This window comes from Rhinolophus hipposideros, assembly GCF_964194185.1.
Source record: "Rhinolophus hipposideros genome assembly, chromosome: 6".
NCBI lineage: Eukaryota > Metazoa > Chordata > Mammalia > Chiroptera > Rhinolophidae > Rhinolophus > Rhinolophus hipposideros.
The window spans coordinates 60,048,619-60,060,546 of record NC_138052.1 but is presented as its reverse complement, the minus strand read 5'-3'; positions in this window follow the sequence as shown (position 1 = coordinate 60,060,546).

Sequence of the window (11,928 nt, the reverse complement as noted above, 5' to 3'; positions counted from 1 at the left end):
CTGAATACTTCATTACAATGGCATCTTTGAATAAAATATTTATTACTATCTGTACCATATGTACAAACAACACACATTATATGTAAATTAATCATGATAATACTAATAATGATATTTTCTCAGTATAAAATTGACTCTATAAATATAAATTAACTACACGCCACTGTTAAGAACAATATTCTAGAGGAGGAATGATCCAAAATGGTGGGTACACACTGTGCTTGCCTCATCCTGTGAACACATCAAAATTACAACTAAATTATAGAACAATCAACCTGGAGAACCATCTGAAGTTTAGCTGAACAGAAGTTTTATAACTAAGGATATAAAGAAGCCATGTTGAGATTGGTAGCGAGGACGGAGACGCGAAATGGGCAGGCTCCAAACCTGTGTGGCTGATGAAAATTGGGAGGGATATCTTGGCCATGGAAATTCCCCATGGAGGAGAAAGGGGCCCCAGCCTCACACCAGGCTTCCCATCCAGGAGTACTGGTGCTGGCAAAAAAGCCTCCACATCTAGCTGTGAAAAACAGTGGGGATTCCAACCATCTGGGTATGGTGGAAGGCTGCGGGGAAACCCAGACATCCTCATAAAGGGCCGGCATACAGACTTGCTCACAGGCATTCACCCCGGGCTCCAGCGGAGGGACAGTGACTTGGGGAGTGTCAGAGGCATACGTATGGGGGGAAGACTGAAGTGCATGACCTTGGGAGGTGGCCTGGAGGAAAGTCGGCAATTTCCCTTTTGGGTTCCTCTTCTCGTGCAGCTGGCAGACGGGCATCATCTTTCCTGTGCTGAACCCACCCACTACACTTATGGCGAAATCTGAATCTTATTGGCCTGGTGAGCTCCGCTGCTCCTCCCTGCTGACTTACTGAGACCCCACCACACTCAACTCCGTACAACCTGAGGCTTTACCTGTGGATGAACCTTAGGGAAGCTGGCAACTGTCAGCAGGCAGCAACAGGACTCAGGGTGTCCTGGCTTTTTGCAGAGCAACCCCAGGCCCAGCACTGGTGGCAGCCATCCTCATTTCACAGCATGGTCTCTCCCAAACACCTCCAGGCCCAGCACAGACAGCAAACAACTATGGATTGCTTTTAGCACCTACTAGGTAGTCCCCAACTGGTCACAGGCAGTAGCTGACCTGGGCCTGCACTGGAACCCCTCCCGAAAGGCCCAAGAAACAACATACTTGGAGGTTGGCTTCAGATGACAGCAGAGCACTGCTCAGTTAGCCCCTCAAGTGGCACACACAATGGGCAGTCTCAACAGGCACCAGAGCCTGCTGGGGCAAATCCCACTCCATGTGGGAAGCTCCCTAGAACAGCAGCCCATAAGCTGTGGATGTGGCCTAAACTCACAGCCAAGCAGCCTGAGGATCAATCCCACCCAATGACATGCCAATAGCAATCAAGTCTCAACTATAAGAGGATGGCACACACAACCCCCACAGAGGACACTCCTCTAACACCCAGAGCAGGTGATCAGAGAGACTGTTCCAGGGCCCCACAGGCCACCTACTACATAAGGCCATCCCACAAGAGATGTAGCAGATCTACCTAACACATAGAAACAAAGAGAGAGGCAGCCAAAATGAAGAAACAAAGAATTATGTCCCAAATGAAAGAACAGGAGGAAACTCCAGAAAAAGAACTAAACAAAATGGAGGCAAGTAACCTACGAGAGACAGAGTTCCAAACACGAGTTATAAGGATGCTCAAGGAACTTAGAACTTCAACAAAGAGACAGCAAGCATAAAAACAACAACATTGAAACCATAAAGATGAGTTAGTCGGAAGTGAAGAATACAATAACTGAAATGAAGAACACACTACAAGAAAACACCAGATGAAGCAGAGGATCGAATCAATGATCTGGATGACAAGCTAGCAGAAAATACTGAATCAGAACAGCAAAAGGAAAAAAAAAGGAATTTTAAAAAATGAGGATAGTTTAAGAGACCTCTGGGACAACATGAAGCATAACAACATTCGTGCCATAGGGGTACCAGAAAGAGAAGACAGAAAGCAAGGGACTGAGAACATATTTGAAAAAATAATAATTGAAAACTTTTCTAACCTGGCAAAGGAAATAAACATTTAAGCCCAGGAAGTGCAGTGAGTCCCAAACAAGATGAACCCAAACAGGCCCACACAAAGACATATAATAAAAATGGCAAAGGCTGAAAACAAAGAGCATACTAAAAGCAGCAAGAAAATGTAACTATTAACTTATAAGGGAGCTCCCCTAAGATTGTCAGCTGATTTCTCAACAGAAACTTTGCAGGCGAGAAGGGATTGGCAAGAAATATTCAAAGTAATGAAACATAAGGATCTACAGCCAAGAATACTCTACCCAGCAGGGGTATCATTTAAAATTGAAGGACAGATAAAAAGTTTTCCAGACAAGAAAAAATTAAAGGAATTCATCACCACCAAACCAGTATTACAAGGGATGTTAGAGGGACTTCTTTAAGATGGAAAAAAAGGTCAAAAATATGAATAAAATTGCAATCATTATATATCTATTAAAAATTACTTTTAATGTAAATGAATTAAATGCCTGATCAAAAATTTCAGTGGCTGAATGGATACGAAAACAAAACCCTTACACATGCTGCCTACAACCGACTCGCTTCGGATTGAAAGACACACACAGACTGAAAGTAAATGCATAGAAAAAGATGTTTTATAAAAATGGAAATAGAAAAAAAGAGAAAAGGCTGGGATAGCAATACTTATACCAGACAAAATAGACTTTAAAACAGAGGCTATAACAAGAGACAAAGGACCCAGTTATCCCACTTCTGGGTATTTAGCTAAAGAAACCCAAAACGCTGCTTTGAGGATCCCTGTGCATCCATATGCATTCATTGCAGCATTGTTTACAATGGCCAGGATGTGGAGGCAGCCTGGGTGTCTGTTGATGAAAGAATGGATAAAGAGAAGGTTGTGTGTGGTTGTGTGGTTGTGTGTGTGTGTGTGTGTGTGTGTGTGTGTGTGTGTGTGTGTCTCAGCCATGGGTAACAATGGGTTCTTGCCATCTGCTGTGGCATGGATGGACCTGGAGGTTATAGTGCTGAGTGGAGTATTTCAGACAGAGAAAGACAGATGGAATGAATTTCACTTATATGCAGAATCTAATGAACAAAATAAACAAACAAACAAAACAGAAACACTTTCATAGGTACAAAGAACATTTTGATGGTTGCCAGATGGAAGGGGGGTGGAGGAGGTGGGTGAAAAATGGGAAGGGATTAAGAAGTACAAATTGGTTGTTACAAAGTCGTCATGGGATGTAGGATGTAGCAGAAGGACTATAATCAATAATATTGTAATAACTATGGGGTCAGATGGTTATAGATTTATTGGGGTGATAGATGTGAGGGGGCTTGAGGGGCAGGATGAAAAAGGTGAAGGCAGTAAGTACAAATTAGTAGTTACAAAACAGTCATTGGGATGTAAAGGAAAGTGCAGACAATACAGTCAATAATATGGTAATAACTGTGTATGCTCGGAGTGCCAGGTGGGTACTAGACTAGTCAGAGGAATCACTTCTTAAATTATATAAATGTCTAACCCCTATGCTGTACACCTGAAATTAATACAAAATTTCAAATGTTAACTGTAATTGAAAAAATAAAAAGGTAGGGGCCCCTGAAGGGGAATAAGAGATTCAAATTTCCAGGTATAAAACAAACCAGTCATAGGGATGTAATGTACAGCATGGGGAATATAGTCAATAGCATTGTGATATCATAGTACAGTGTCAGATAGTTGCTGGACTTATGGTGATCACTTCTTTAGGTATATAAATGTTGAATAACTATATTATACACCCAAAACTGATATAATATTATATGTTAGCTATATTTTTTTATTAAAAATACTTTTAAAAGCAGAGGACTATAAAGTGGCCCCAATCTGGAAACAAACAACAACAAAAAGGAACAATATTCTGCCTTTGTAAGCTCCAGAAAACATTCTCTGGCCATTAAAAAACAAAAATATTCCTTTAAAATGAGATACTATAATACTCTTCAACAGAGAGATCAAGAGTGGGATTGAGAGGGGGAGGGGACTGAGAAGAGGAGAGGAGAAAGGGAGGGAGGGGGGAGAGAGAGACAGAGAGACAGAGAGAGAGAGAGAGAGAGAGAGAGAGAGAGAGAGACTGATTCTGAAGGAGATGGAAAAAGACATCAGATTATGAGCAAGAAAATGTGTATTTTTTATCCTCTAATTTTGGCTCCTCATCGAGGGTAAAACATTAAAACCCTTTTAACTTCATTCATCTCATAAAGAAAATAGGATCTCCCAAAATTCTTTCAGCTCAAACTCTGTGACTCTGATGATGGGCTAAGGGAAACTAAGAGAACAGAGAATTTTGTGCAGCACGACGGGGCCTCATTTGCCACTGATAAATTGAGGGTAAGGAGCATAAAATGCCGAAGCTCACATCCACCTGTGGGTCTCTCCACCTGGCCACAACTGACTGGGGACGAAAGCTCTGAACGGTCATTGAAATGACCATTCATATTGCCTTCACACTCACATTTCTTGGTCACTTCTCAAGTTAAGCCCCTTTTCTTTCCTGTCATTCATACCTCTTTAATATTCTACTTTGCATTGCCTTTCTTCTCCCCTAACAACTCATATCTCTTCCTATGTTTTTTCGCTGTACTTGTGATTCCACTACCATGAGCTCCCTACACTGTTTCATAAAATGTTTCATTGCCTGTTTCCCCTCTTGCCTTAACCCATGTTCTTCCTATTAGGGACTGCATTTCCCTGTACCCTGTCAGAAAAAAGTTTTATTTTCTCCTACTGTCCTTGCAGCAGAATTGAGGGTTGGAGTCAGTTTTCTCCTTACTCATTGTAGCCAGTTTCAGGTCACAGCTGCCGATTTTCTTATAAAAATGCCAGGTCCCTCAGGGGGCTTACCATTTCTTTATGCTTTTCCCTTTAGATCCCCTCCTCTATAGACCGTGTATGTACTGCCTCCCTGAGGATTTTTGACAACAGGTTTACCAACTTTCTTTCCTCCCTGACTCCTGTTTTCAATAAGCACGTTAATATCTATGAGGCTGAACCACCTCTGAAATCTGTTCTGCAGCCATTATTTTCTCTGGTTTTGCTTCTTGTTTTTGCATCTTGTCTGCCTAAGTACCATTGTTTGATCAATCTTTGTCTTCTGATTTATTTAGTCAGACTTCTGCTACATTCTTTTCTAATGCAGTTTAGATTTTGAGTCTATTTCTTTAATCTCTCCCTGTTGAGACCCAGACTTTCTTGTTCATTTTCCTTTGATTACAACTGCCTACTAAAACTGCCCCCATGAATAAATTCAGTTCTTCAAGTTCTCTATGGTTGCACATAGATTGCTCTGTGCAGCTAAAAGTCATTCAAATAAGTCAGAATGGTGACATAAATTCAGAGCCAACAAACATAAATGTCCTTAAAACTGCCTGAATTTCTATCATGTTTCATTACTCAATTCACTTTCCATTTCTCTGAATAAAATATTCTGTAATCCTTTTCCAAGGACCTCAAGCCTTTTATTCTCTACTCACTCCTGCAACTTCCCCAGCTCCTGCCAGCAAAGATTCAAACCTGCTTCGCCCTATAATTCTCCGCCTTTCTTCATTCTGTTAGCGGGGATATGTCCCTGCATCTCACCACAGGCCAGCCCGTCACATGTGCTCTCAATCCTTCTGTTATTATCACATAACCACACCAGCTTTCTTTACTCTCTCCTCTCACTCATAGTCTCCCTTCTGGAGTTCAACGTGCTCCCCGTTTCCAGGTTCTTCCCTGCATTCTCTCTGCAACCCAATCCAATCTGGACTTTCCTCCCACCACTACAGTAAAACTCTCCTAGCTAAGATCATGAATGCTTTTCTTATTGCTAAAGCAAAATCGCATTCTTCAGTTTTGATCTTACTTGACTTAATCCCTATGAGTTAACTACATTTTTTTTTATTTAGTTTTCTAACACCACATTGAAAAAAAAATTTTCCCTTCCTACCCAGCCATTTGTCTCCATAATTCAGTAGTTCAACATATATTATAAAACATTCACATGTCAAACACTGTATGCTTAGCACATAGCAATGAACAAGAAAACAAAGTCTGGCCCCCAAGTACCTTATGTTTTAAAGAATTAATTTCATCAGTAATTTCATTAGTCTTCAAAAGAGTTATGAAGATAGTAGAATAGTTAAGTATTATTAAATCCCAAATTAAAACATTTCTCACCCTTTCTCAGCCTCCTTGCCAGCATCTTCTCCTGAGTTTTAAATGTTGGAGCTCTTCAGAGCTCTGTCCAACGCCCTCTATTTACTCTGGATTCACTCCTTGGTTGATATTATCCATTGCAAAGCTTCTGTCAACATGCTTATGACCCATAACTATATTTTCACCCCAAACCTCTTCGGAACTCAAAATTTACATTGAAGTGCTTACCTCAAGGATGCAGGCTGCTGGGGGGCCAACACCTTTGTTACTGTACCACGTGAAATATGTGGCTTCCCGAGGCCATGGCTGGGAACGAGAGACTGTGCCGGACCTTTCCACTGCGTCTGCTGCAAGCAACAACCTTCACTTTTTCTCACATTTCACTCACCTGACCAAGTCACACAGCTCCACCTAATTACAGTGGGGCAGGGAAGGGCAATTTCCCTAATGCCCAGAAAAACAACCCCAGATACTGGTTTCTTCCTCCATGTAATATCTACCACAAAAAGAATGGTTTTACACTTCTTTTTCCTTCTTTCCCTTACTAATGACTTCCTCAATGTTTCTTTAACTCAATAATTTTCTCCATCTATATTTATAGTAAACAGGAGAAGTGTTGCCCAGCTCAGCCTTCCTGGAAGAACTTGTGGCAATGCCTGCGGGGAGTGTGATCAGCCGAAGCCTGCCACTAGCTGTCTGCTAGTGGCCTCAGCGTGGCCCCAGCTGGAGCGCAAGACCTAGGCCACCTGCATCCTTGCTGAGGTGGCCTATATCTCATGATGAATCGTGGCAGGAGTATCACCAAGGCTTTCCAGTTCTTCTTGTCCTGCTGCCAAACTTGGTTTTCTTTTCCCCAGGGAACAGACTAGGGTAAGGAGAAGATGAAGAACAAAACCTTGAAATTGAAATACAGATAGGATCAGGCATCTCCTTTTCATAGGTGTTCATGCTTAATAAATAGCTTGCACACCAAATACTATTTAAGCATCTACTTTTGGAAGAAATCACCTACACCTGTTGGTAATGCAAGGGGTCTGAGAAAGTAGGTGATAAGTTAGGGTTTGGGAGGTGGATCATTTTCAGCCCAGGTGGCAATGAGACCGTCAATGCTAAGTGAAACACAGACATTCCCGGGCATACCGTGGATATGCAATTATTAAAACTCTCTTCATGGGTGGGTTACGATGGTATACCACTGGGAGAGGAGTATGCATTAGTCGGTGTAAAGTGTCAAAAAAGTACCGAGGAAGCTAACTATAAGGACAATGGTAATGGATGGATTTTGTTAAGCCCATTGCTACCCTAGAAAAAGATCATGAAAAGGTGTGGGCGATTGAATACCAAGCAGGAAAGCCAACAGATGTTCCTGGGAGCTGACACTCTCCTGCAGCGGGAAGGCAGAGGAAACTGAGGCCCAGAAGTTAATAGAGTGGCGGAACTCCAATTAGGTTAAATGCTCATTCAAGGCAACTTAGTTATGACATTATCAGGGCTTGTTTAAGGGGAAAATGGGGTCCTAATATTTGGGAAGAGAACATCTGGGTGCATGAGCCTGAACATGTTGAACCCCCAGACTCTTCTGAACCCTCTGAAAATGCAGAAGTAAGTCATATATTCCTCTTGCGGGCTAGCCAGCCCACCTCCCTTGCTTGAAGGTTCTGTAGAGTCCTCTCCCCACAAAACATCATGTGCCCACTTCAGGATCTGCCTTTACCTTCTGTTGTAACCACTAGACGTGTAATTAGGTTAGGTCACAGCATAAATCAGCCAGGGATATGCTGGTGTTAATAAGAGCTAATATCCCAAAGAAGCTGCAAGACCTAGTCATTGTGTATTGGCAGGTACTGGAAGAAAACCTGTGGGTCTGAATTCTGAGAATGCTCACTCAAGGAGACCTTGATTGGGCAGGGGAGAGTTTATTGACTCGAGAGCATCCTAATGATACTGGATTAACAGTTGGGTGAGAACATGGATGTGAGGGCCATCCAGATAATGGTGCATGCTCACTACTGAGATTACTCCTAGAGGCCGGGAAAAGCTATAGCCAATTGTCGCGCAGGGGACCCTGCTCGCTGCGCCATTTGTCGTGCAGGGTCTCAGCTCCCGCTCCCCGCCCAAGAACGCAGGACACGGTAAGGCCAAAAAGGAACACCCACGGAGCCATAAGTAGGGGAGTCAAACCAATATATTCTCGCTGGCGGCTGGGCTGGAGACACAGGAAGCAGGATCTACATAATCTGCCTAACAGCAGTCCGCGCTTGCCAGCCACCATCTTCTCGCTAGCCCCCATTCCTTTCTGCTAGCATAGCCACAGCCGTTATATTAGTGGCCAATGGCCTACGGGTTACAGCTGACGGCCAACTAGCCACAGCTGCTGGCCATCTGATCACAGTTGATGGCCATTTACTACCCGAGCCAGCACCTTTCTATGTGAGGCCGAGAGCCTGGAAACTGTTTTTTGGGGTTTTGTCCCCACACCAATGCTAACTGAAGTTGAAATACCAGACTTCCATAGCAGACAGTAGACCAAGGGATTTAACAACCCATGGAAGCCAGCATGCTGAAGTGAATATACTGTGTAAGGCCAGGAGCCCCACCAGATGATTATGTCCCATGGGCAGGTCTGTAAAATACACCATTTACCAAAGCCACAAGCAAAGTTCTTCTCTGAGGCACAGAACCACCAGTGGTTCAGTGGTGGTTCTCTTCTATTATATTACCCAGGCCTGACAGTAGGAGAGGATCTTATTCCCAGGCTCAGTGACAGCCATGGGGATGATTGGACCCAAACAAGGGCCAGGTGCTAGCACTTAATTGCCAAAATCCCAAGGGGGTGAAATTATAGTAATAAGTGACAGGGTCAGAGTAGCAGCCAGGAGGCATGAACTAAGAGATGGAGATGGTTACTCAAACAGAATGTCACTAGGGGCATAATAGGTCCGATAAGGGTATTCCAATCTGCTTGCACTATCATAAGAATCAAGAATAGATGACCAGGAGGCCAAGGGCAATTGTCCTAATTAAAAGTCACAATCCAGTGTTAGGTTTCTGGATCTGAGGTAGTTTTCTGACCCAGAATCCACTGAATGAAGAGGAGGCCAAGTCCCTAAATAGAAAGGAAATTGCAATAGCACAGAAAATATACTGGATAATGATTTCCCTACTCCTTCCCCAAAAGTCATTTATTTGGTAACTTTTATAGTGACAACTCATCCCAGTTTTCTCAGAACTCAGGTGTTTTGGAACATGGGACTTTTTTTTTTTTTTTTTTTTTTTTTAGTTGGGAAACTTCTGAGCAAACTGTGATCAGTTGGTTTTATGGTTGGAAAAAAGGGAAATAGCCAAACATTTCAAGGAATGTTGGACACCATCTTAATTTACACTGATACGCAGAAACTTGAAGCATTATTATGGTCCCTCTATTAGAATTGAAGCAAATGGGGCCAGATAATAATTGGAGTCATGATAAGACAGGTTAGTTAGTATAATGTCAGGCAGTTAAAGACTCCTTGGTAGACTGAGCAAAAACAGAACACAGGGCAACTGTATCAGGACAACCGCACCAGAACACAAATATCATCAACTGGGTTTGTTTCAATGGTCTTCTCCAAGCTAAGTAGTAGAGCAAGTCTGGGAAACATTGTATCCATAGACACCCACATCGCAACATCCTCCTCTGAGGTAAAAATTAAGGTATATAAACACTAGTTTTTTGCCTTAGCTACTGGGCATCCCAGCTTCCGGTATCCCCTCCCACTCTAAAGCTGTAATTCTTTGCTTGCTATAATAAACTATCTTCCTGTGCAACTTTTGCCTCTCCCTGGTCCGTGTATCCATTCTTTGGCTCCACAAGACTACAAACCCCGGCATTCACTAAGCAACAATCCTGGATCAATGAGATACATCTGGCTTGTGGTGGTTCCACTATTTCTTCAGATCCATCTAGCAGTTATTTCCCTAGCCCCCCAAAGTAGAATTGAGAATAACATACAAAATAATTAGTACAAGTCCCACACTGAGTTCTTGGCCTGTGGGATAAGGGTAATCATACAGTGCTCTTAAGATCTAGCTCTCCGATTGGAATGTAGGTTACATATTATATATGGCAAAATTGCAAGACATTGTGGGTGAGGGGTTTGGGATTGCATTGGGAGCTGATTGGTTGGAAGTGAGGTAAGAGTAATGAATCATTTTTTCTGGTCTTGAGGACAGTTCTAAGGTTCTTTCCGGAGTTCCTCTGTCCAGTCTCATGAGAAAGTAGCTAGGGGGTCATTCCACCTTAGGGCTCAGGAACTGAATCATAACTTAGGTCAAGATGTTATCTTTAGCCAGCCAGAGGTCTGGACTGGGCTACTGTCTTCTGCTGCCTCGAGGGTTGCTGATTGGAGGGGTCGGGGTGGGGGAGAAGCCAGATCTTTTTTTTTTTTTTTAATTAATTTTATTGGGGTGACAATTGTTAGTAAATTTACATAGATTTCAGGTGTACAATTCTGTATTACATCGTCTATAAATCCCATTGTGTGTTCACCACCCAGAGTCAGTTCTCCTTCCATCACCATATATTTGATCCCCTTTACCCTCATCACCCACCCCCCACCCCCTTACCCTCTGGTAACCACTAAATTATTGTCTGTGTCTATGAGTTTTTGTGAGAAGCCAGATCTTTACAGAGATAGGGATGAGTTCTAGAACTAGGATTTAAAACTAAATTTCATCAGTTATAAGGAACCTAGGTTTCAATTTTTTTCCCTAAGACATGTGTTATGTATATTTAATAAAAATGTTTTCCATCATCTGTAATTGAGTTTATTAACTTTATTTGTGATTCATTTCTAGATTATTTTTTTTCTAGTCAAACTCTGAAACTATTTTTATAAAGAAAAAAAAAAGAAACACTTAGCGGACAGACGTCCACAGTCCCAAAATAAACAGAGGTTCAAGATAACGGGGGAAAGAGAAGTCAAGAAAATAATACTCATTTTGATGGAGCAAACAAATCCAAATCTAAGACAATACAACAGATTTGTTAAATTAACCCCACAATTGATTTTTAGAGAACTTACTGATGGAATTAAGCTGTCTCAATGTGTATCTGTACAGTGTACTTATGAAAAAAAGGCCAAAAGGTGATTTTCTGAAGTTTAGGTGAAGCAACACTGTGGTATAGTTCAACATATTTCCAGCATATAATGCAAGGGAAGGTCCCTTGATTAACTGTCACAATTATCAAGAACTGATAGGTGAATTACTTTTGACTCTCACTAAAATATCTCCTATATCCATCCAACTAAAATCTCTCCTAACTCTGTCCAACTACCTTTGTTATAGTTTTTACGCCTCAGTCTTCTAACATTTCCCTTCTTTGATGAGAATGTATGACCAGCTCAGGAATATCATCTGCTTGGCAGCTAAGTTTCTGATTGTGATTTATGAAATAAGTTTTCTATTACATCCAGTTCTATGTGACTTTGGGTCCTGCCTGACTCCCAAGGGCTGAATCATTTTGACGCCAGACTCTCTTAGGTGGAGAACAGGTCCTGAAACAAAGGTGGCAGCAGGGGTCCAAATGGAAGTGTCTATTTCAATGCCACTGTTGGGGGGGTGGGGTGGAGCGTCAAAATCTGCACTGTATTTGTGAATAGATTCTGAGCCCAATTCCCATGAGAACTGACCAAAGGTATTTCTAGTACC